This window comes from Myotis myotis, unplaced genomic scaffold (assembly GCF_014108235.1).
Source record: "Myotis myotis isolate mMyoMyo1 unplaced genomic scaffold, mMyoMyo1.p scaffold_m19_p_12, whole genome shotgun sequence".
Taxonomy (NCBI): domain Eukaryota; kingdom Metazoa; phylum Chordata; class Mammalia; order Chiroptera; family Vespertilionidae; genus Myotis; species Myotis myotis.
In genome coordinates this window covers 41,063,463-41,090,448 of record NW_023416316.1, presented here as the reverse complement: position 1 = coordinate 41,090,448, position 26,986 = coordinate 41,063,463, and the positions used below count along the sequence as shown (strand labels likewise).

Here is a 26,986-nt window from a genome sequence, read left to right as displayed (position 1 = left end):
TAGTGGAGGAGTGGAAATCAGAACTAATCAGGGTTTGATCACTACCAGGCTCTTGGATGTTTTGGGTAATGAACTGAAAGCTAAGATCTTTATACCTCAGGTGCTGGGGGCTTTTATTTCACACTAGTGACCCAGCGCTCAAAATCATGTGATACCCAGACCTGTAGGAAACTGTGCAAGACCTGGAACGCCTGAGTCCCGCCAGCACTGCAGGACTCCCCCAAGTCCTGGTGCACTGTGGGACCCAGAGTCAGGTCCCCGCCCACCTACGCCACACCGCACACACAGCCTTCTGGTGGCCGGTCTTTGGTCGTTACGGCGTTACAACCACTGGGTTTTTATTATATAGATAAGCCTCCTATGCTTAGGGTTCTCTTAACTCAGTAAGTAGATTTTCATTATAATTCAATGGGATACACTGTCCCTGTAGGTCAGGGGTAGGGAACCTTTTTTGCTGCCAAGGGCCATTTGGATATTTATAACATCATTTGTGGGCCATACAAAATTATCAACTTAAAAATTAGCCTGCTATATTTGATCAAATATTTAGTTAACCCATCCCTAATGCCTTGGAAGGGCCAGACCAAATGATTTAGTGGACCTTATATGGCCCGAGGACTGGACATTCCCCATCCCCTGCTTTAGATGAAGTGAACTAAAACCAAGCTCATTCAAACTCAGCTCAGCTGACTCCAGGCTTTGGCAACAAAGAGGAAATTCAAATATAATTTCTCTGCTGTAACTCATATCTGTCAAGATCTTCCAGACTCTCAGATTCCCAGGCCATACAAAAGATGATGGCTTATCACCAATTTTCAATTTCTGCTATCTCAAAAATCTTCAGAAGCAAATCATCCTGAAGCATCAATTATCTTACCCTTTTGTTCAATATTAACACAATGAGGAAATGTGCCATGAGCTGCTGAATATAGTGTTAAAGGAATTAATAAATTTGTTTTGTTATACATATTGTTCAACTTCACCACATGGCAGAGATAAGTTCTTTTCATAATTGTACATTGCAAATTGAACTAACATTTTAAAAGTGGCTAAAGTATGCTGCAACCTTTTGCAGCAAGGATTCAGAATCTGGAGAAGGGGCCACACATAAATGGATATACTAGATAAGAAATATTAATTTGAAAGGCATGGGGGAAAGCCAGGCAGAGGCCTCACTCTCTAGTGGGATGGCTCCCTGAATCTCCAGACCCGTGGCTTTTTATTTACTGGAATATACATTTGCCCTTTAGCAAACCAAACAGACATATCAAAGGTAAGGTTTGATAAACAGTAAATGATTATCAGGTTGGGAGATTGTCTTCAGCCACCACTGTCTCAACAGAACAATTGGTGCATAGCTTTTAGCCCTTGCTAAAGCCCCAAGGTCCATCAGCCTTCTGACAGACCTCTCGCATTTATTATGCTAACTACTTGTTGGTCTTTGCCTCCAGCAATAGTAGATATGTAGGCATAGAAACAGGCATCGAGCTTGGAATTAGATTTAGATTCTACTCTGTTCTTTAATTTCCCTCTCAGGTTGGCCACAAACTGGTATCTTTGGGCAAATCCCTTAGCTACCACTTCCGTAGTGTACCCACTGCTAAATGAGGATATTTCCTTATGATTCTAAAATCAGTCCTCTGAAGGTCTAAATTGTAAGATGCTACTACTGGAAACAGTAAACATGGAAATGCTTTACAATATTTAATTTCACTCTCATTGAAATAACTTTGCAACATATTAGAGAAATAAATGTCCAGAATTACTGAGATAATACAAGTTTTCTATGGACAAAAAACAATCACAATTTTTTAATTCACTGCCATTCTTCAGTTAAAATAAAGTAGTGTATTTCACTGACACTTTTGTGTGGAAATCTCATTAGAAAAGCAATCTCAATCTCTGTGAAATCTCTTTTAAGTATTTGTGATTCCCTGTGACTCTAGGTCCCCCCAAAACAGTTGTGATCTAACTGGAATCTCAGTGTAAAAAGCCAGCAATGTTTTAGGAGGGGCTTGCTTCTAAATAACTCCTAATATAATCTAACACAGTTCTGAATTTTGACCTGTTAAATATGTGTTGAGGATTTGTTCTTTAATCTGACACTTTCCTCTGAGAACTTTCTTCTCCTATTACAGTGTCTCAGTATATTTTGTCCAGTAAGTAAGCAGAAGTTGGATGATCACTTTTAGGACTTTTAAATCTGCTAGGGAATAATATATGGGGCTGTATCATCATAATGATGTAAAGGAGTTCTGGGTACTTAGGACTGAGTCACCAAGGGTACTGAGGGAGTTGGAGTGCTCAGTGATTTTTGTCCTGAGTTTTAAGTTGTTAGGTGAGGTTGCTTTGAAAACTACAGAGATCTGAGTAGATTTCAAAGAACCAAGTCAAGCATCTCCACTTCCTCTTTAAGGCCATATTCCCTTTTTGGTTTGCTGAGCCCTGCTCTCTTTAAGGTCACCATTGACTCTTTGTTGCTAACTCCACTGCACACTCAAAGGGTGTTGTCTTTTGATGAGCCCTTGGCATATTTGCCAATGCTAACTGTGCTTTCCTCCTTGATACTCTGTATATTCGGTGAGTATATTTCTATTTAATCCTGGTTTTCCTTCTACTTCTCTAATGATTCTTTCTCAGACTTTGAAGATGTTTGTCCTATGAGCATTCTTTAAATAGTGATGCTCATTTCAGTTCCCTTCCCATCATAAAATGTTGCCAGTTACCAGTAATGTTATTCCTTTCTTCCTCTATCTAGGTGTCTCATCAGCTGACACTCTACCATTAGACATTCATTTCTTTATGGCCACTTTGAATAATATAATATCCTATATGTAGGGAATATCTTACTAAACTATTAAAATACACCTACTTTGTAGAGCCATTCTCCTCTGTGAACGGTGGGGCAAAGCAAACAATGGCTCTATTTCAAAGCACCAAAGTAAGGATGAGAAGAGAAAAATGAAAGGGTGGCAGGGAACACCTAAAATCAGGTTTGGTTCCTTTACAGTTTTACTTAAGGTTTTGCTCTTTACCAAAATTTTCACCAAAGTTACTATCTTTATTATTTAAATATATTTTTATTGATTTCAGAGAAGAAGGGAGAGGGAGATAGAAACATCAATGATCAGAATCATTGACTGGCTGCCTCCTGAATGCCCCCCACTGGGGACTGTGCCAGCAACCTGGGCATGTGCCCTGACCGGGAATCGAAGCATGACCTCTTGGTTCATAGGTCGACATTCAACCACTGAGAAACGCTGGCCAGGCTTACTGTCTTTATTGATGACAAAACTTTTCAAAGTGAGCAGGAGGTTCAACCTGCTATTGCTGATAATTTCCTAACAGTTCCTGAGACTTCTTCTCAGATGTTGATAGCACTTCCTCACTTTTTCTCATAGATGTTAATCATTCGGTAAGATTAATAACTTAGTCTGATTTCAGCAGTAGAGCAAATATTAGTCAGCCCATTGCTTAGAGCAATACAGGATCTGAATAGCAACAGAGAGATTTACTTAGCGCTTTAAGGAACAGTTTCTTGAGATAAATGAACAAATCCCTAATTGGGTTATAGTAATCAGACCTACCCACAAGGGTTGATTTTGCCAGTGAAAAATTGAAAAGAGAATTTCCTAAGATAAATCCAATTAAATTTTATACTGAAAAATAGGACAGAAAATATAAAGGAGATATAACTCAATCTTTTGAACTGAGTGCTGACTTATGAAATAGAGTTGCTACAACCTCTTCCTAGCATCTTTATTCACTCTTTCTCTGGCCCTGGAGAGTCCCTCCTCCTGGATATATCCATCTATTAAGGTAGAATTAATTAATCCTGCTAATGACAAGATGTTCCTTGAAGCATAATGATAGCATGAAAATATAGTGCTTAAAGTCCCCTGGAATTCAGCTTGATGAGGCAGATTCTCCAGTATAATTACATTAAACTACTTTTCAGCTAAAGTTAAGAAAATAAAGCCCAGCCAGTGTTGCTCAGTGGTTGAGCATCGATCCTTGAACCAGGAGGTCATGGTTTGATTCCCTGGGCACATGCCCATGTTTCGGGTTCGATCCCCAGGTAGGAGACATGCAGAAGGCAGTTGATAGATGATTTTCTCTCATCATTAATGTCTCTCTCTCCCTCTCCCTTCCTCTCTCTGAAATCAATAAAAACATATTGAAAAAAGAAGCTACAGTGAGGAAGCCAGATGATGTCTCAGGATTTAAACCAAGTAGCCCTGAGTCTCAGTTGGGTAGCTCCAGCTTCCTGTAGTGAACTAGGATTCCTGCAGGTGCTGGAGCCCTGTATGAAGTTATGGAAACTATTCCTGAGGAATAATCACCAGAATTTATGTGCCAGCCACTATAAAAAAAATGTATAATCTGTGTTGACGTATTTAAGACTCTTTACAACCCTTTAATTAGGTACAAATTGTAGATGAAAAAATTTAGACACAGAAAGATAAAATATTTTGCCTAAGTTTACCAACCTCTAAAGTGGCAAAGCTGGGTTTGAATTTATGTTTTTCATTATCAAGCTGTATCATCTCTTTAAGTTTCCTTGAAGACTAGGTAGGATTCCGTCTATATATATAAAACCCTAAGTTGACCACTCACTATGACATGCACTGACCACCAGGGGGCAGACACTCAATGCAGGAGCTTCCCCCTGGTGGTAAGTGCACTCCCACAGCGGGAGCGCTGCTCAGCTGACCAATGGCACCAGACACAAGACTTGTGGCTGGCCACCACTGCCTGGAGACCGCAGCAGAGCGGCAGTGAGCCTACTGAGTGGTGGTGGCAGGCACAGCAGGGCCGGGATGAGCAGGAGCAGCAGGCAGCACTGGACTGCCGGTTTGGGCCCAATCCCCTGTAGGCCACGCTGAGGGGCCCCACCAGTGCATGAATCTGTGCACCAGGTCTCTAGTTAGACTATAAAGACAGCATGATTGCAGGGTAATGGGTAGGGAATGGAGACAACAAAGTGGCTCAATCTCAGTCTTTTGGTCTTGATGGTCCTTCATTTATTGCACAAGTTATTTACAAATCAACTCTGGCTCTCGGAGAGCAAAACTTTGCTTGAAAATTTTACTGGGCAGGGTTTCTTTTCTTCCTTATCAGTGATCATATGGTTATTACTCTCTTCTTCAGTAATAAACACTGGTCCTAGGTGAAATGTGCCTTTCATGACTTCCAGCTCCCCTGGCATTGCATTCCAATGCAGAAGCAAGGACTCGATTGGGTAAGATTGGGTTGAGTCCTGGTACCACTATTTAGAGCTCCACCAATGGCTCCACCATTGCTTTTGAGCAAACCACTAACCTCTATAGAATATCTGTAATATGGATGATTTTGACCAGTGGTTCTCAAATTTTAGTGGAGAGCTAATAAAGAACATGAAGATCAAGCACATTAAAGGAAGACAGGGCCTGGGCATTTGTATTTTCATCAAGTCCCCCTGGTGATTCTCATATTCACCCAAGTTTGAGAACCACTGCTTCTAGAGATTAAAGATAACCAAATGTAACAAGTACCAGGCTACCAATAATGTTTCCTAACTAGGATCATGTGGTAAAATGGAAAGGGGTTTTGTCTTCATTATCCAAGACCTGAATTCCTATGTGGGTTCTACTACCTACTAACTGGGAGTTCAGCTAAGTTACTTTACTTGTGAAACCCACAATGTCCTCATTTACTAAATAGAGATAGTAATGCACCACATTTAGGGGTCATGGTTTTAAGAGATGAGGTGGCTCACAGGATAAGGTTGACAGATGTTGGCTGAAGTATAATCTCTTCCTACATTTGAATTTGTTTACTTATTTAGAAACTTCTAGACACAACACTTATGTGGATTTTACTCTATGAAAACTCTCTCAAGATTTTCTGATGGTTTATATATTTCTTGAGTGTAGGAATTGAATGTTTGACTGCCAACTGCATTTACCCAGGATACTCAGTGAAACTTCTGACACAAAATGCTTTGATTGCATATCACATAGTGCCTGTATGCCCTAACTTTAAAATCTCTGTTGGTTTCTTGCATCCATTCAATAACCTGAGTTGACTTTCCATAAAGGGTCTGAAGAAATATTTTGTTTTAGTGGGTTAGAAGTTATTTCTTTTCACTATTTTTTAAATATATTTTTATTGATTTCAGCGAGGAAAGGAGAGGGAGAGAGATAGAAACATCAATGATGAAAGAGAATCACTCATTGGCTGCCTCCTACTGGGGATGGAGCCTGCAACTCAGGCATGTGCCCTGACCAGGAATCAAACCATTTTACCTCCTGTTTCATAGGTTGGTGCTCAACCACTGAGCAACACCAGCAGGCTAGAAGTTATTTTTATTGATTGTGAATAAATCCTCTTAACTTATGACCAAAGTCCTAGGTAATCACAAACATGGGTCACAGTTACTGAACTATGCTTCTGAGTTAAGCCAGTCTTTCACTTTATTAAACTAAAAAACAAAACAAAAACCTTACAATTTGGTTAGATAATTTAGTATAGACATCAAAGTCTCCAAAATGCTGGATGCTTATAATAATTTTATTGTGCATTAGTCATTATGTTGATAATAGCTTTAAAGTAATTTTTCATAAACTGATGACTCCATAGGGTAATGCACATAACAGAGAAACAAGCTCAATCTAGCCTCTGGTCTAGCTGGCAGTACAAAGAGGAAGTGCTGGAGGTAGATGAATGAAAGCCGCAGAAAGGAAAATGACCAGCAGCATCATTCATGACCACCCTGCTTAAAAAATCCTGCCATCAATGAGCAAAGAGAAAGCCGTAGCCTAAGAGAGAGATAGCCTGGGAGCAAGGCATGCGTTTCTCTGGTTTCCTTTATTTTGTTCTCTGACCTCTGAGTGGGCTCAACTGCTTTCGACCACAGAGCCCACATCCCTCTGCCTCATTTCCACACCCCCAAATTCTCTTATTTTCTCATTCCTTTCTCTCCTCCTCTTTTTGTCTGATTTCTTTCACCTCTAATGAAAATTATTCCCTATAAAGACTTTGCCTTTCCCTTTCCAGAAATACCCTTCATACCTTCATAGGCTAAGCCTGGATGGTGTCATTTGACACCAATTCAATAACCTCCATACTGACAGCTTACACCAGTGGGAGAAACTTAATTTAGAGACACTAGGAAAATATATAACACCACTTCAGATTTCCCTCCAGTCTTTCCAAGATTGCTTGATTAGAATGGCCAGAAGGACAACTTTAACCCCTTGACTTTTAAAATTTTAACAAAGATCTTTTGTGGTTTGCAAGGAAATGTTTCCGCTCATTCTTTGGGCCCCATTCAATTGTGGTGTTTTTTGTTGTTTGTTTTTGTTTTTTTTGTTTTTAAAAGGTAACATGCCTAACTGAAAAGTCTGTTTTGGAGTTGAGCATGGGCATAGGTATTTTCTAAAAGCTCTTGGGTAATTCTGATGCGCCGCAGCCAGAGTGGAGAAACACAGGGTGTCCCCCCAAAATGTATGTACACTTGGTACAATTATTCATTCCAATGGGTTAAAGCTGAAAAGAAACATCAATGGAGCTATCAGCTGTAAAGTGTATATGCAGTTTTGGGGGGACACCGTATATTGTGTTTAGGAAGTGAGAAAGCACAGGAGACTCTTTAATTTCTCAGGACCAAAGAGCCCCTGCCCAACTCTGACAGTCTCTTTCTCTCTTCTCATTATGTTTTACTACTTTCTTTCATAGCATTAACTACCACTGAAATTATCTTTATATACTTGTATGTTATTTGTATATGGCCTCTCTCCTTTCTTAGAAATGTGAGCTCCAGTAAGTCCTGAACAATATAGTTGCTCTACATTTGTCAAATAAATGAACTCAAATCTATTAAACATTGGCTTTCTCATTTTACAATAACCAAAATATTACTACCATCTCCCCTTCTAGATTGATGTGATGCTTCAAGGAAATCATGTCCACTATTGTAGATAATATTTCTAGTGAAATGCCTAGAAATGTTATTCTTATTACTATAAAACAAAACAGAAAGACACCTACCTAACACAAAATGTTTCTCCAAATAGCTCCTGGATTAAAATTTTCAACATTAGGTTGAAAATTTTGACTTTGGGCCGACTATTGTTAAAATGTAAATTGCTTACCTTGGTGGAATAATATTAATTAGATGAGATTTTGTCATTTAGCAACCACTAGCCACCCTAAAATATAGAACAAGTAAATTCTGAATTACATTTAAAATTGAGAGGTTCTGTACTATTCATGTGGGGCAGGCCAGGTTAGTTAGAAGAACTGGTTAGAAGTGTACAAAGGAAGATAGACACAGAGCAGGGAAGTGAGGACACTGAATGTTTGAAACCAGAAAAGGGAGAGAGAAGTTTGTGAATGACAAACTTCGTTGACCCTGAACTGGGAAGATCTGGGGTTAACTCTGGTCAGTAAAGTGAAGCAGTCATGCTTTTAGTCAGCATTAGTTAAGTACCTTGTGAGCTAGACAGCTGTCATATATTATACCACTTAATCCTTAGAGCAACTCTTGATGTATTATTATCCGGATTTGATCAGAGGGAGAAAGGTAATTCACAGGTGTTAAGTTCCTAGGGAAGCATCACAGCATAATGATAAGGACGCTGAGTCCATAGAGAGGCAGGTGAGTTAGAAACGCTGTTACAACAGGGACCAGCCATGGGACCTCGGGCAGTTACATACATCTCCATGCATCAGCTTCAGGGATGATAAAATAGGGATGATAAAAACTGTAACTGTCCTTTAGGGTTGTTAGGATGATTAAATGAATAACTATCTACAAAGTGCTCAGAATACTGGCATAAAGTGGAAACTGATCACAGATAAGGATACTACACAGTGATAGGGGGAACCAGAATTTTTAAAGCTATGAAAAGTTTATATATATCTTGATATATTTCCACACACTGAACACACTCATATAACCAGCATCCAGACATACCCACTTCCAGTCATATCCTCACCCCCTCAGAAAAATCTGACTTCTAACAATAGAATATAGCCTTTTCAGCTTTTGTAATTTATATAAAAGGAATCATACAATCTAGAACTTTTTGTATCTGGCCTCTTTCACTCAACATTACCTCTATGAAATTTATTTATGTTGCTGTGTGTAGATAAAAATCTTTATTCTCACTGTTGTTTGTTGGGTATGCCATTTGTAAATTTACCGCAATTTATATATTCTATCTACTGCTGAGAGGCATTTGAGTAGTTCCTAGATTTAAGCTTTTAACAATAGTACTGCTATAAACATTCAGCCAACACTGTTGGTGAGCATGTATACTCATTTTTATTCGGTATATACCTACAAGTGGAATTTCTGGCTCATCAGGTATGGATATAGTCGATTTTAGAATATAGCATAAAATAGAAAACAGTTGTATAATAAATACTCTCATTGGTAGAGTACGGAGATTTCACTTTTTGTGTCTTTTTCACTGTTTTGGAGGTTATAGAATGATATTTCACTGTGGTTTTATTGTGCATTTTCTTGACAATTAATTAAATTGACCTCCTGTTTATTGGGCATCTGGTATCTTCTTCGGTAAAGTAACACCAATATTTTTTCTAGCTCAAAAGTGTTCTCTCTCTCTCTCTCTCTCTCTCTCTCTCTCTCTCTCTCTCTCTCTATATATATATATATATATATATATATATATATATATATATCCCCACTTTAAAAACAAAAACAAAACCCCCCAAAACTGCCTTTCCCAAAAGCTTTTCACAGTATTGCAAGTCCTAACTTAGAAACCAAAGGTATTCTCTATTTTTATTTGTATACACTGTTTTTCTTTTGTAATTTAGAGAATTATCATCTTGTAATGGAGGGGACAAAGGGGGTCTTACATAAAGAACATTTTTGTTCTCCCTTTTGTTGCCATTCAAAGTGAGATTAAAAACTTATCTTGGCTCCGCAGGCCAGCTCAGAGCTCAGCGATGGAGGAGGGGAAACAATGAAGAAAGCTGACCTACTTCTGGAGGCTCCATGACACCATTTACAGTGACTGCAGGTGCTTTCAAGGCATTTAGATCTGACACTCAGCCAGGTGTGTGTGGGGGGAGGGAGAGGGGGAAGAAGGCTGGGTATATGTGTGAGAATAATGACGATACAGAAAGTCTGTGAGTATTCTATATTGGAAAACATAACGTAGTTTTGACTTTTAAGTTTTACTTGCACTGTTAACACATACGGATGTACCTGTTTTCTGTACTTCCTCCAAAACTTTTTGCAGTGAAGCTAAGTAGGAAAAGTTACTATTATAAGATATATCACTTGTAAAACACTTAAGTTGTTCCTGCTTTTCTATTTATGAGGGTTCACAGGAATACCACCCAATCCCTTAACATAACTTAAATTTATAAACAACAGAATTTTTATCATTCAGGATACAAATTTTAACTTTTAAATTTTTTCTTGCCTTTCTGGTAGAACACTAAACTTTTCATCGTTCCCATAAAAAGAGTTGCAGGTACGAATATATCTTTTTGGCTTATGTTCAAAACACACAGCTTTTCTTCCCCTGGACCTGAAAGGTTCTTAAGAACCTTTCTCAAATATAAATTTTTAAAAATTATTTTTTTTTCATTTGGGAAAGTTGAGTAGGAAGATATAGTTTGAATCATCTGTGCCGATTTGAACATTGCTGAAAACAAAATATATTTTAAAGGTTCTAACTCTAGGCAGTCAGCCCTATTCTGATCTTTCCTTGTCTTCCTCTCTATTGACGCACTAAGCTTTAAAAACAAAGAGCCCCTTGACGACTACCATGTTTTTGGAGGCTAACATGTCCTCTGGTTTGTTACATCTATAAGAATTTAACCTACAGCGTCTGGGCTGTAGGTTAAAGATTAATGAATCTATTCACAATTGGAGAGACTGTCTTCCGAAACATGTCTTGGGTAGTAGAAAGCCTATTAAACAAACCTCACCATCATTAGGAATTTAGAATCAGCAAACAGAATTTCCACTGCTCACAGCATCTGGTATTCTGGCCACTATTCACAGCTGGTGGCCAACCCCCAAAGCAGTCTCTGCCCCTGGTGCACTCCCAGCATAACGCTGGGCCTGGAATCACCTGGACAGATGTTCCTGAACTACTGAAGCTGTTTGTTCTATTGCCAAGAGTAGGAATTGATGCAGGAGGATGCTAACAATTTTGCTCCACAGGTTTAGTTATATTGCATTCTCACTACAGACAGGCCTGCTGTTATGCTGATGCTGGAAATTTTCTCTACGTTGTATTGCTAGGGAGGGAGAGTGTAATGTCCTCAGCTTAAATTTTCATGACATCTCCTTGGCTCAGCAATTATACGTTTGTTTGTTCATTCAAATACCTACTACAGGCTGAGCCCTGGGGAAATCATGCCCTATAAAATAGACATAGTCTATGGATTCATGGAGCTCATAGGCCAGAGGTGAAGGAGGTGGCAAGAAATACGTAGATTATCAGTTGTGCATTTTAACAGAACTTTAGTGCTTTAAAGGAAATACGCAGTGATAGTGAATACTAAAGCTGGGGATCCAGTTAGAATAGATAGAGTGGTCAGGGAAGGGCTTTCTGACTTTGTAGAACTGATAAGAACTACATGTAGCAGAAGCATAGCATTCAAAGGGAAGAGAAGAACAAGTTGAAAATGGGGATTTATCATAGCACTATAACTGGACAGCGCACAAAATGATTGCACAGAGCTATTTAACATGGTGTTGTTTATCATACTGAAAAGCTGAAAAAATAGCCTACATGTCTAACAATAGGGGATTGTTAAATAAATTAAGGTTCATGCTTACAATTTAAAAGTGTGCACTTATTAAAAATAAGATTGAAAATGGATGGTAGTAATGTCTAGTGGTTCTGAATATAGATTCTGGAGCAAAACTGTTTAGGCTCATACTGAGGTTCAGACACTTTGTAGCTATGCAAACTTGGGCAAACTGCATACCATCTCTTTGCTTTAGTTATTTTATCTGTAAAATGAAGATAATAAAGGAGAGGGCTATTTTGAGATTTACATGAATTAATATATGTAAAGGACTAGGAAAAGGTTCTTTGTTGATGAAGTAATATTGTTGTCATTATCATCTATATTTGTTGGCTGAGAAAGCTGGCCAATGTGAATTCTAAAATGTAGGCAATACAACTATACCAATAGGATGTCTAACATATCTTTAAAAAGTCCTCCTACATAAAAATGACAAAATATAAGAGAGAGTTTTAATGGTGGTTATATCTGGCTGATGATTTTCATTTCCTTTTATTTTTCTGTATTGTTTGCATTGCATTTCTACAATTAGTATTACTTTTATAGTCAGGTAACTAATACAGCAATTTCCCTTTTATAAAAGCACATTTCTGTGCTTCCATTCCTAAAGTCTTCCAGTGAAGTGAGTTTAAAGCCTATTTTTACAGAAAGCATATTACACAGAATATAGTGGCAGTAGCATAAGGTCATTTTTTTTCATGGATTCTTCTCTTAACTGTTTCATTCAACATTAAAAAGTGCTTTCTTTTAGGCTGAGAGAGAGGAAGGGAGAAGGAAAGAGAGATAGAAACTTCAATGATGAGAGAGAATCATTGATCAGCTGCCTCCTGCATACCCCCACCCTTGGGGATTGAGCCTGCAACCCAGGCATATGCTCTTACTAGTAATCGAACTGTGACCTCCTGGTTCATGGGTCAATGCTCAATCACTGACCCACACCAACCAGGCCCACAAGAATTTTTAAAACATGTAATATTCTACTCAACCAGGAGCACTGACCTCTTTTCCCTTAGATTGTTAAAAAAAAAAAAGACAACAGCCAATATAACAATAGTTGTCCAGTGTGAATGAATCAAAATTATACCTATTTTTTGTCAGACCCACAACAAATACATTTTTTGTGTGCCACAGAATTTTGGTAATTAGTTTATGTGAGCCATGGATGGAAAGATTGACAACTGCTGTTCTAAGTAATGTTGCTGTGTGTGGACAGCACGGGGATGTCCATAGGGCTGCAGCGTAGAGTAGGGGGAGGAAGTGAGACAGAAGATGTTGGAGAGGCTGATTTTCTGGAAGGACTTCTCTGTCATGTCCGGGGTGTTGAACTTAATCCTGAAGAGAATGAATGGGGAACCAATGAAGAACTTTAAGAAGATAAGTGATAATGATGCGATGTGCACTCAAATGAGTTATTAAAAAGAATGATACAGGTTTCTGGAAGAAATTCAACATTCTTTCATTTCATGGTAGGAATCCTCTCTTGCATCTGAGACATGGGGGTCACCGCCTGGCCAAGCTAGGGCGGAGCCATAGGGCAAACTGACTTCTATGACAGAGTCCATATGAGACTTGGAAGCTCCTTGAATGTTAATTTGGCACTGCAGTTTTGAAGAATGCTAAAGAAACTCATTTCGGCATGACTGATAAGATGTTCATATCTTGTTTACTGAGATGTAAAGATAAAAAAAGAGATTTGAAAAACTCCTGGTGTGGTATGATTTTTCTCTTAAATTGAGATGGCAAAGTCTATATGGTATTGCAATTTCAAGCAAAACCCTCTAAAGCTGCCTCATTTAAACAACTTAGGAAGCATGTAAGTAGCAAAATGGCTTTCTTTTTAAGTAATGCCACAGTATACACGCATTTAAGCTCATAGCAAAACATGATTTGTGGCCTCAAAAACCGTTCCACAGAAGTCTTCATTTGCTCTTAATAAAGAGCTGTCACAAGCTCACAGTATTATTTTTCAAGTGGCTATAGGACATTTTTTGTTGATCTATCATAAAAGGATGGGCAAACCTTCACAATATTTGCATGGATTTAATTGTGTGCTGCTCACAGAAGCACAACAGAAGAAGTAAGGTGGTTGAGAACAAATAAAATTGAGACCACCTAGTATTACGTGGATTACATGGGAATCCTTAGGAAAATGCATTTCTTTTAAGGAACAAGATAATTCGAGTTGAGGCAATGAGCATGGAGGTCACGCTACAGTTAATGGGCAGACAGGTTACCAGGCACATGGAATTAACCACGATGAAGAGAAGAGGAGAAGGCTAACACCATGACCTTATGAATTCACTGAAATTAAGAATATGAAAAGGCCTATTAAATTTTATCCAACCTCCCCACTGCATCAAAGTCTTTTCTTGCAGCACATCTAACCCTTAGTTTTATTTAATTTGTTCTTCAATTATTCAGCCTTCAAGGTTTCCTTCAATATATAAGAAAATATTCTGATTCAATCAACTTAACTTGTGGGAAACAACTGATAGATTTTGCATTTTAGGATTCAGCCCTTCATAGATGTTTAATTAATAATTATGTTTCAATGGGAGAATATGTAGAATGTCAACAAATAATGATGATAAACTTCTTGAGCAATTTTCATTTCCATATAAGTCTAAATCAGAAAACCATATGACCCAAATAATTAAAAAAAATATAGTATTGTGAGAGAATTCTGTTATCCTGTAAGTAATAAAATTATGGATTAGAGAAGCTTGTTATAAATGTCGACGTATATATTATGTATGTAAAAGTTCAAGAGAAAAATAGGTACAACATTAGGAAGTAAATCAACTCTATTAAAATATAACAATATTCAATTTACTTTGATTCTATTATATTGCTAGCTCTTCCTCACTAAACACACTCTAGAAATCAGACATATTGTATCATTACAATCTTTTTAGAATTTCAGAAACAGGACAGAACATAAGTAGTATTGTTTGCATAACTCAGGGGCAGTGAAGCTTATTGGTAATATTTCTGCTACAGTCTGTTCTTATGTCTCTGAAGTAACTTTCAGGAAAATAGAGATTTTGCAGAGCAAAAGGAATTTCTTCTGGAAAGCCTCCTTGTTGTTTTCCTGCATCCTATTATCGTTCTACATGACAAGTGTTTTGGTAATGAGAATGGAATTCTATTTAAACAAACCAACCTGCTAATAAACATTCAAATGAGCCATCACTTTTTTCACTCCATTTCAGCCTTCTGGAATTTCTGATCAGTTCAACAAAGCTTTACTCTAACCCCAATGCTGACTCTGTCCTGAAAATGGCTGCTCCCGGGCAGACCAAAATGTTCAAGGTCATGAGGCTCCCTAGTCTCCAGGATCCAAGAAGGCTTGATTCTAACTCCAGAAAACAAATGCAATGCCGGGAACAGAAAAGCACCATCCTCCTAACCATCAATGAGCCTAAATTTCTTCCTTAAAAGGTTTGCTTACTGTCTTTCAACTAAGACTTTAATCTCTGATGAACTTGTGGCACTCATAAAAGCATATTTTTCTTTAGTAGCAAATTTTTATTGCTATCTTACAGCCTGAACCTGTAGAAAGGGGATGGTCTTGCTCCTATAACTGCAGTTATGTTTAATTCCTAAATGTCATGGTAAGACATTTTTTTAATGTGGAATTCATAATATAGCTCTAACCAGGGACTTTCGTAATGGCCAAAAAGACTCTTGCTAGTGAGATTTCACAGAAATTAAATGAACAATTCCTAATGATTGCTCACATTACACAAGCAGAAGCGTTGACATTAGGATGAAGATAATAAAGAAAATGTACTAATATAATGCTCATTTCACACACACTGATTATCAGATTGTTTTGAACTCCTCTCATATATCAGCTTTGTGATAGGCACTAGGAATTTGAACATGAATAAGACATGGCCAATTTCTGGAGATGCTTAAAATCTATTCTCTTTAAGGTTAAGAAGACATTCATCTGGAAGACTGAATAAGGAGTGAGGAGGAAAAGGGAGAGAGCTGAGGCCATACAGGGAGCATCAGTGTTGGCGAAAATGACAGTAGCTCCCTGAGGCTATAATGAAGAAAGCCTGTGGTAGATCATTGGAGGTGAGTCTGTAACCAGTTGCTGAAAGGCCTAGTAGAACCATGTGGAAAACTTTGGACTTTACCCAGAAAGTAAGGGTGAACCATTAAAGGAACTTTCAAGCCAGGAAGTGACAAATGATAACATATTCACACCATTTTTTTTTTTCCTGCAACTCTGCCAAGTGCTGGAAAATGATTTCTCTACTGACCCAAATAACATGAAAACAGCCTCAAAGTTAGGTGCTTCTTTTCTGGTGAAGAGGGTATAGTGGCAAAATTTGAATGGGGATCTATAGCTGTAGGGCCCAAAATGCTTCATGCTTCATTGCTACTCAGTAGAACTTACAAAGCACAAATAAAAAAACAACAGCGGTTCTCAACCTGTGGGTCGCAACCCCTTTGGGGATCGAAGGACCCTTTCACAGGGGTGGCCTAAGACCATCAGAACACACATATATAATTACATACTGTTTTTGTGATTAATCACTATGCTTTAATTATGTTCAATTTGTAACAATGAAATTGGGGGTCACCACAACATGAGGAACTGTATTAAAGGGTCGTGGCATTAGGAAGGTTGAGAACCACTGGTTTAGGACCTACCCCACCATTCTCTTTTATTTGCCCATGGTGAGGCGTTTGCCTGAGAATGTTTCATGTAATGGTCTTTCTCTTTCAAAGTGTTTCCACTTCTCAGGGTCACCTAAGCAGGTGAGGCTCTGTTGAGAAGCTACTGTGTTAGCTCCTGTGACAGAGGCTTGGTGTCTGCAGACATTCTTTCAAAGTGAAACCTGTATCAGAATGAACCAGTCAGCCCCGTAGAAGATTATTATGGGAATCTTCTAGTCTCAAAACAAACAAAACCCAGAAAAAAACACACAAAAAAAACAACAAAAAACAAACCTCAGTTAAAGTAAGAATATGATATCATGTCCAGAAAGCATCTGAAATTGTCAAGCTTTTTAAAATTGTTTCTCATGAGCACATGCAGACTATCTTTAGAAACAGAAAATCTTTTTTTTTTTTAGAATCCTGATTATGCGTGCCGTTTTCCAAACCCCTCTCAGCAGCATGAGAATGGGCCTTGGGTCTCGAGTACTTTCTTATCAAAAGAAAATGAGAAGTGCCCATAGCCTGTGGAGGACTTACAGCCTTGTGTGGGAAATGTCTTTGTTTCAGGCTCAATGTGTACTCCTCTGTTCCGATAAGTGTATGCTTCGTATGGCAACTGGCCAACTCCACTGCTGTATCTGTCCCTCGTCGGGAGGGGATGGGGTCCTTTGTTCTGTGGCACAACTGGAGTGCATGTAGGCCAGCATGTGGCTGCTGGCCATGGCGACTGGCACCTATTACTGAGGCTGGTCTTGCTGTTTCTTCTCTATGTGAGTAAAGTGCTATTCCATCCAGTGCTTGACCACACTGTCTTTTCCTTGGTGACTCCAATACCAAGATACAGTGGGCAGCAGTATGCAGACTTCTCCTAATCATAGGCAATATATGCTCAATGCTCAACACTGATTTTATGCTAATAGTTTTAGGATATATTTTGTAGGCAACAATAATGGCACTATTCAAAACAAAGTAAGATTACTACAGAATTTGGCTAAGAACCCAAGACCTTAGGTCATAAATTGGCCATTGCTCTTTACCAAATCTGAAAGGAAATCGTACATATAGCCCCTAAACTCCAATGCAGAACTCTCCGGTGAACTGGGAGGGGGCCCAGGTAGAACCCTTCTGGCCTCAAACGGTCCATTGAAAAAGATCTAGAGCCAGAGCCAACAGAGGGGCCACGGTGGCCAAGCCCAAACCTCAGATCTCAGCATGCTACTCCAAGGCTCCCATCCAGAGCCAGCTGAGAGCTCAAAGAGGAAGTCTGAGGAAACAACCTTTTCTGCAATGCCCTCTACATAGGTCTTCTGAGGCCAGGGCTTCAGGAACATCCCTGAAGAAATAGCATCCCCCAAAAGAAATACAAGTAAAAGACTACATTTCTTCCAGAAGGAAGTGAACCACTTCCACTCTGGGTACAAAAGTCAGAAGGGAGCAGAAGGAACCCTAAGAAAACAAAATGAGCTACTCCTGCCTAGTATATTACAAGGAAATCCATGTAAAGAGAGAGACTGTGATGGTCCCTCTTCCCCCTTCCTTCTCGGCTGTGGACAGTGAAACACTCCATCACTCCTATAACTCACTGACCAACATAACATCCGTAAGCATGTCCACCAGGCCTCTTTGGTGACAGAGTGAAATGATCTTGACCCATTTTTTTTGTTTGTTTTTTTAAGGCTAAGATGTAAGTGTATAGAGCAGAAATTTTCAACCTTTTTCATTTTATGGTACACATCAACTAATTACTAAAATTCTGTGGCACACCAAAAAAATATATTTTTGTCAATCTGACATAAATAGGTACAATTTTGATTCATTCACACCAGATGGCTATTGTTGGGTTGGCTGTTGTCATTGTTTAATTTGACAATCTAAGGGAAAAGCGGTCAACGTCCCTGACTAAATAGTCAGGTGTTACATGTTTTAAAAATTTCTGTGCACACTGGTTGAAAATGAGGATTTCCATCTGCCTTCCACTAGGACCCCCTAAATTGCAGGAACATATTTTTTAAGACTGATCTTTATATTATTATCAATAGTGATTAAAGGGCAAATCAACTTTTGACATGTACCTTTTATGTATTTTTAAGATCTTATTTATTAATGTTGCAACTCCTAATCACTGAGATTTTTGAACTGTGGAAATAGGATAACATATCAGAATCTACACTAATAAAAGAGAAACATGGTAATTGGCGTACGACCGCTACCCTTTTCGTTGGCTAATCAGCGAGATATGCAAATTAACTGTCAGCCAAGATGGCAGCCAGCAGCCAGGCAGCTTGAAACTAACATGAGGCTTGCTTGCTTCAGTGACGGAGGATCATTGGAGGAAACCAACGTTCCCTGCCTGCGGCTGCAGACCTCTGAGCGAGCAGTTTAAGAAACATTGTAACAAATACCGCCGGACTTCAGCCAGCAGATTCGCAACATAGTAAGCAAAGGCCAGAAACCTACTTTCAGCCGCGGAGGCCCAAGAGCTGGAGTGAAGCCTCAAGGTAAAGCTGGCCCAGAATAAAAAAAAGAAAAAAGAAAAAAAGGAGCAGTTGGGAACTTCAGTCACTCCCAGCCTGAAAACAGCCCTCAGCCCCTCACCCAGACTGGCCAGGCACCCCAGTGGGGACCCCCACCCTGATCCAGGACACCCTTCAGGGCAAACCAGCTGGCCCCACCCATGCACCAGGCCTCTACCCTATATTGTAAAAGGGTAATATGCCTCCCGGCACCGGGATCAGCGTGACAGGGGGCAGCGCCCAAACCCCCTGATCGCCCTGCAGCTCTGTGTGTGACAGGGGGCAGGGCCCCAACCCCCTGAGCAGCCCTGCTCTGTGCCTGATAGGGGGGAGCTCCCCAACCACCCCCCCCCCCATGAGCCCTGCTCTGTGTGTGACAGGGTAGAGCCATAACCTCCCCATCGGCCCTGCCCTGAGTGTGAGAGTGGCGGCGCCCCAAACCCCTGATTGGCCCTGCTCTGTGGGTGATAGAGGGTGGTGCCCCAACCCCCTGATGGGCCCTGCTCTGTGTGTGACGGGGGCAGCGCCCCAACCCCCTGATTGGCCCTGCTCTGTGCATGACAGGGGGTGGCACCGCAACCTCCCCATCGACCCTGCCTTGAGTGTGACAGGGGGCGGTGCCCCAACCCCCCAGTCGGCCCTACCCTGAGTGTGACTGAGGGTGGCATCACAACCTCCCGATCGCCCTGCTCTGTGTATGACAGGGGGCGGCGCCCCAACTCCCCAATCAGCCCTGCTCTGAGCCCGACCAGGGGCTGCACCTAGGGATTGGGCCTGCCCTCTGCCACCCGGGAGCAGGCCTAAGCCAGCAGGGCGTTATCTCCCGAGGGGTCCCAGCCTGCGAGAGGGCACAGGCCGGGCTGAGGGACCCCCTTCCCCCCGAGTGCACAAATTTTTGTGCACCGGGCCTCTAGTATAGGAATAAAGTCTCATTTCCCACGCTCAAATACCTCTGATTTAACATTTGGAATCCTCGGTTTGTAACATTAGTGTTTTCATACAGAAAGGGTTCTGAAGAGCAGTGATGTGTCAGTTGGTCTCTTGTCAACTATGCATCATTCCTCATCCTTGGGGAGAAGCCTGGGACTCCACTTCCTGGGACCCCTTGCCAGCGAGGTTCCAACAGGAATGATGTCAATGGAAATTACTTGCAGGAATTATGAGCACAGAAGAGAAGCAGCCAGGTGAACACTGACAGATGCCTATGGAGACTTTGCCATGGGCTGTCTAGATAAGCACCTGTGAGTCACTTGGAAGTTGTAGACAAGATCATCAATAGTTTCTCTGTGTTTCCTGTACTTCCAACCTTCCTGAAAATCAGCAGTATTTTTCCTGGACCTTTACTTCTGCAGCCCTCCCAACAGTTATATCAGCCTCTGAATCCCTGTATTATATTCTTTTCTGCTCAAGGTACTTAGAGTGGCTGAAAACAAATGAGGACCACATTTCTCCTTTACCTGTGCAATACCCCTCTGCCTTTAGCTAACACAACTTTTTTAAAAAGCAAGGAGCTAGTCTTTTTTTTGGAGGCTGCTTCTGTGTTATAGAAGAGATTACAGAAAGATTGAAGATTCGTTTTCAGCCTTATTTAGTTCCCTTGTCTCATCCAATTATTTTTATTCTTATTTATACTACATACTTCTGTCTTTGGATATTCTCGACTATTCCACATGGATGTATAATGATAATTGCAGTAGCAGTTAACATTTGTAGTTTTTTTTTTTAAATATATTTTATTGATTTTTCACAGAGAGGAAGGGAGAGAGATAGAGAGTCAGAAACATCGATGAGAGAGAAACATCGATCAGCCGCCTCCTGCACATCTCCCACTGGAGATGTGCCGGCAACCCAGATACATGCCCTTGACCGGAATCGAACCTGGAACCTTTCAGTCCGCAAGCCGACGCTCTATCCACTGAGCCAAACCGGTTTTGGCAACATTTCTAGTTCTTAATACTTAATTAATTTGTATATATCCCACTTGATCTTCACAGTCATTTTATAACTTGAATGGTTTGGCATTAGATTTCCTCATTTTATATATGGGAAATTTGAGACCCAGAGAGGTTAAGTGATTTATTTGAGGTCACATAGAAAATTGGGGAATGTGCTAGGACTGAAACCCAAGATTTTTGACCATTGCTATTCCAGGATGTCTGACAGCATGCTACTCTCTCATCAAGTATGATGGCAACTCTCTACAAGTATGTTTCCAGCTCTGGGAACCTTTTCTATAGGATAAGCCCCACTAATTGAGTTACCATGGCTATTCTGCGAATAGAATCCAAGTCTTAATCAATGCTTTGAATCCCATTCTTCAAATTAATATAACAAGCTCAATGGGTATCTGCAAAATTATTGGATGGGGCAACTCTATGATTGTTATTTGGTATCTAATATATTTGGTATACTGGAAAAGTATAATAATAATGGGAGTGACAATATATCACTATCTCTGATGGCCTATCTGTGGACAATACCAATTAGTCAGTGGTATTAATACTTACTAAATGAGTTTTCATGTCAGAGGAACTCCCAAGATTCTAATTGAACTAGTTGGCAGTGTCATTTGAAGGGCACCGGACTAAGAAGCAGAAGAGCATAAATGTTTGCTTACACAAAGATGTGCTTTTTAGAATAAAGATATAGGAACTGGGCAATGCTGAGAGTAACAGATCATAGGCTATGCTTCATATATGAGTAAATGGAGAATTTGGATACCTCTTAGGATTAATATTTTTAATGATGTAAATAAATATAGCCAAGACTTTACTAAGAGAAATGCCCATTCTAACCCCAGAAAGCATTGGTTTCTATTAATTCAACAGTTTCACCTAAGGGTAGTAAATTTTAAGTAGGAAAAAAAATAAGGAAAAATGTAAAATTTCAATAGACCAGCAAAGCAAATAGATTAGCTGTAGCAAGCACTTAAAAGCAAAGATAAACCAGGTGTTGAAAATCTGTAGAAACATAGTGGTGACAGGTTTTAGGGCTGATATGGATGTATGTGTATGTATCGATATGCACTGCATACCTAAATAAATGACAGTTTTAATGATTTACTTCTTACATTAACAATTCTTCTAAATTTTGAAGTTTTATTTTTTCAGTAGAAAATGGTTTATTAGCGTTATTTTAGAAAGGTTTATTCCTCAAAATGTACTAATAAATGTTCAAATCATAAGAATCATCAACCTTAATGGCTTCCTCTGCACCCAACTTTGTTTCTCCATGCCCTTCCTATGATTCATCAGGAGAGGCCAGGGCCTCGTTTGTGAAACTTGCAATAGCTTCTCATGATGTATTGTCATCTTGAAAATGTAGACTTTTAATATCTTGTTTTCTCTTTCCCTCAAAAACTGTGTTTTCCTCTTTCTAGCAGCTTTTGTATTTTCATACTCTTTTGATTTTCAATGTAGAAAATATCTTTAATTTATTTTCCTTTTTTAAAAACGTATTTTTATTGACTTCAGGGAGAAGGAGAGATAGAGAGGGATAGAAACATCAATTATGACAGAGAACCATTGGTTGGCTGCCTCCTGCACATCCCACACTGGGACCAAGATCGCCACCCAGGCATGTGTCCTGACTAGGAATCAAACCGTGACCTCCTGGTTCCTAGGTTAACGCTCAATCACTGAGCCATGAGGGCTGGGCAAAAATGTCCTTAATTTGTTCCTCACTGATTCTAGGATTTTTTTCAGGAGATTCGGGAAAACACCTGGTGTTCTTCCTACCATTCATTATAAAAGAGCCACTATTCTGTTCAACTCCAGCAGTTTTCATTAGAAGTTCAATTGCCTTTTTGTTCCCAATTATACCAGTACTCACTACTTGGCTATCAGATCTTCCTTTGGATCCTGCAACCTGAAAGAAATTTCATCACCCACTTTCTCCCAGAGAATCGTCCTCTGTGATCTCATTCTGGCCTTTGCAGCTCATTTCTAGTCTGTCTCCAAGTCTGACTTTGTCAGGTCATTTCCTCCTGAGGCAACCTTGCCCATTTCCCTCTTCCTTGGAGCCCATTTTTCTTGCCACTACACATACATTCATCTAGCTCTTTGTCTAATTCTTTTGTCTGTTCTTGCAACTCCCTCTTGAGTTTCTTAGCAAGCAAATAACTGTAGGTCTCTGATTGCTTTTGTTAATAGTGCCTTCCATTTCCAAGATACCAAGTTTAGCAACTACCGCATCTTGATTCTGCTCCTGCAGCAAGCACCCCACATGTTGTTAACCTTCTTCCCTCCAGCAGAAAGACCATTTCTGGCTGCTCTGGCCACATGGAAAAGGCTCTGGTTTGAGAGGGGAGTTTAAAACATTTCTGTTGAAGGCATCATCTGACTCGGAAAACCTCTCTCTTCTCCTGAGTCCACACCTTTAATAGGCCGGCACTGTGATGCCGGGTACGGGCTGCTGCAATGCCTTGGAAGGGCTTCGCTGCACTGTCCCCACCTAGTGCTTTTGGCACCTGCATTAGTTGGTCACTGGGTGCAATCTCATGTCAAATCCAAATCCAAAAGCTACCCATCTTCCACGTCACCTGCCTCCTGTGCTATGTCCCCAGGTGTGGAATGGCAAGTTAGGATTGAAGTTTTATTTTTAATGCAAATGCTTTTTATTTATTTTTAAATTTATCTTTATTATTGAAAGTATTACAGATGTTCCCTTTTTTCTGCCTCATTGACCCCCTCCACTCTTCCCCCACCCAGGCCTTCACCACACTATTATTATCTGTATCCATGGATTATGAATATATGCATATAAGTTCTTTGGTTCACCGCCTGACTCCTGCCTTCCCTCTGAGATTCGTCAGTCTGTTACATGATTCTATGTCTCTGGATCTATTTTGTTCATCGTTAATTTTGTTCATTAGGTTTAAACTACCCTTGTGTGTAAATTCAGTGACAAAGTCGACTTAAGAGCAGAACACTTGACCCGTTTAGATCTAATAAGCATTAATGAAGCATCTGCTATGTGTCACTGCCTGCCCAGAAGTTCTTATTATTGAGGTGGAAAGTGTTCTGGGGTCAAAAGGGCTGAATTCAAATTCCAGCTTCACCACTCAGTGGTTGTGCAACAATTATGTTTTGGGTTAATATCTTGCAAATCCTTACTTTTCACACTTGATTTTGAAGAGTATGCCAAATGGGATAGGTATCTAATTACTCAGCAGAGTGCCTGACTCACAGTTGGTCAATAAATACTCATTCCTCTCAGTTTCTCTAAACCTTGCAGTAATTCAAGTACTCTGCCCCAAGTCTCTAAACCCAGCAGCTGGCCTGCTCACCTTTCCTCCAGTTTTCCAAAACTTCATCTTGTCTGTGGTGTGTAGACAAATATCATCAATGAGAAGAGGTGGAACTTTTTTACATTTAGGAAACAGGCTTTAATATTAAAGTCCCCCTCTAGTTCTCTAGCGCTCTTGCCAAGCTTTTGCCTTTGGAAAGGAATGTTATGTAAAAATGATCGTGCTTCACCTTTAAAATTCTCTTCTCCAGAGATATTCTCTGGGTGCATAGGGAAGAGGGTTTAACAACCAGAGATCAGGAACAGCATGCATGAGACACCTAACTAGACATGGAACCTTGTGACTTCCAGACGAAGTACAGAAGGGACATCAGGTGGCAGGAGATCACTGACGTGAAGTCACCTTCCCCTTGGGATCTCTCCCCGATTACCACTGTAACTACTATGTGACTCCAGAGCCCCAAGCATGGGAAACAGGCTCAAAAAGCACAGGTTGCTACTGCTTTGCAGTCTGCTCAGTTTTCTGAATGGGTGAGGGGACTCTTTAAAGGTGGCAAACACGAGTACAAATTCACTAGAGGTTATCTCCTTTGATAATAAAAATACTCTAACAGTAATTTTTAAGTACAAATGCCTTATTATATTGTACAGTCATTATTTTTATGCATGTGTTTCTCTCAATATAGTGTATTTCTAATGCCCCATACTCTGAATCTTCATAGATGTTTATTATAATTTAATGCAATCATATAACAATGATGATGATAGTAATAAACACAGTCCTTGACTTGTCCTCTTTGGGAACCTCACATCCCGAAGTCTGAGTACTCTTGATGGCTGAAGGGCACAATGTTCTTGAATGAATGAAATGGGAAGTGTTACTTTTTAATGGAAAAAAAAGTGAAAAGAACCAAGTAAAAAAGAGAGGCATGTTCACTTGGCAGTCAAAGAATACGCTCTCCTAAAAAGCAGCCCTCTGCCAAGTTTTTGGCTTCTGTTTGTTGTTGTTTAAAAGGTAAACAGAATTAAGAAAGAAAATAGCAAGTGTTTAAAAGCACAGCTGAATATTTATGTTTTCCCTCAGAGACTTCTGGGCTCATTTCTGGGGATCTGTCTTTGCTGTTGAACATCATATAGTTAAACACCACCAACATAGCCACCGCACCCTTCGCCTTGGAAACGGGAAATGTTTCATTTCATAACGCGCATCCCTTCAGACCGTGCTGTATTTCCTCAGAGTCTGAACACCAACGTGATCGTTTTCTCTCCCATTGCAGAAAACACGCACTTTTCTGAAAATCCCATGGAATCAAGTCTTAGTAGGCAGCTATCTGATCCGTCTTGGTTGCTTTACCCTAGATAAGCAACTGTATGGATGACAGGACCCCCAAATGAGTTGCTCAACCATTTGGCCTTGCTCACTCCTGCACGATCTGAATTTGTTTTTCCAGAGAAGCAACTCCAGCCTTTGCCTATATATTCATGAGAACTCCCCTAAAAATCTCTTGGTCCACTGCAAATCTGCTAATTCATTTGATGCTTGGGCTTTTGTCTTTTCCCCTCCTAACTTTACATCCATGCTGAACCATGGCTACACCTAACTCCAATAAAGTAGTGTCTGAATCAAAGCTCACTGTGTGTGACCAGATATTTCAAACTCTGGACACTATGGAAAGGGCAAACGGCAGAGAGGAGAGTTAATGGATAGCATCTCAGCTCTGCTCTGCACGCCACTCAGGCTGGTTGTTAATGAAATCCCTTCTCCCAGCCGCTCCCACATGACAGCCCCTGCCACCCACAGTAACAGTCTCTGGGAGCTCAGTGCCGCTTGTATAATTGCCCATCACAGACTTTTTTTTTTAAATCTCCTTAGGAATGGAGACTCCTATGGGACACCTGGAAGGTTGTCTGGAGAGGTAGTTCCCAGCTCTCCCAGTATCCTGTATTTTAAAGCCTGATGCTGATTCCCCAGAAACCAAAATACTTCCAGATTACGCCTGCTCCAGCAGGAATCCTGTGTGGCAGGAAACTCTTGGGCCTCTTCAGGTGGCTGCGTCCCCACGGCTAAGCAAAAACTATGTAGGACAAACCGAGGCCATGTTCACAAGTACAAATGTGGGTGGGCAGGTGGGTGGTCTCTCACACTCACACATGACATACACAGACAATCAATCTCTCTCTCTCTCTCTCTCTCTCTCTCTCTCTCTCTCTCTCTCTCTCTCTCTCTCCCTCCCCCTCCCCTTCTCCCCACTGGTCCCCTTGCCTCTATGCTTTCCTGACCATTGCTCTGTCCTTTACTTCGTGCTTTGCTCATGTCACTCTTCAGACTGAAATGGGCAATGATTTCCTGTTGTGCAGGATAAACTTCAAAGTCTACACTCAAAACCTCCTCAGTATAGTGTCTCAGAATAATGTCTCCCCACAGATGACCAGCTCCTAATTCCCCAGAACCTGTGAATACGGTACCTTACCTGGTAGAAGGGACCTTACAGATATAATTACGTTAGTTTAGAGATGAGAAAAATAACCATTGCTTATTCCATTGGGGCCAATGTAATCACAGGGCCCTTATAATAGGAAGGCAGGAGGGTCAGCGTCAGAGAAGGAGACAAGATGATATAAGCAGAGATGGCAGTGATGTGCTCTGAAGATGAAGGATGGGGCCATGGGCCAAGGAATGCAGGTGGCCTCTGGAAGCTGGAAAAGCCCAGGAAAGATTCTCCCCCAGAGCTCTGCCGACTCCTTGATTTTAGCCCCTAAGCCCC

The 26,986-nt window shown here is 40.3% G+C and overlaps 1 pseudogene; it reads right to left on the bottom strand.

The window, feature by feature from the left end:
* Window positions 1–22,136: 22,136 nt before the first annotated feature.
* On the bottom strand, window positions 22,137–25,810 carry LOC118667733 (annotated as a pseudogene).
* Between the last annotated feature and the right edge of the window lie 1,176 nt (window positions 25,811–26,986).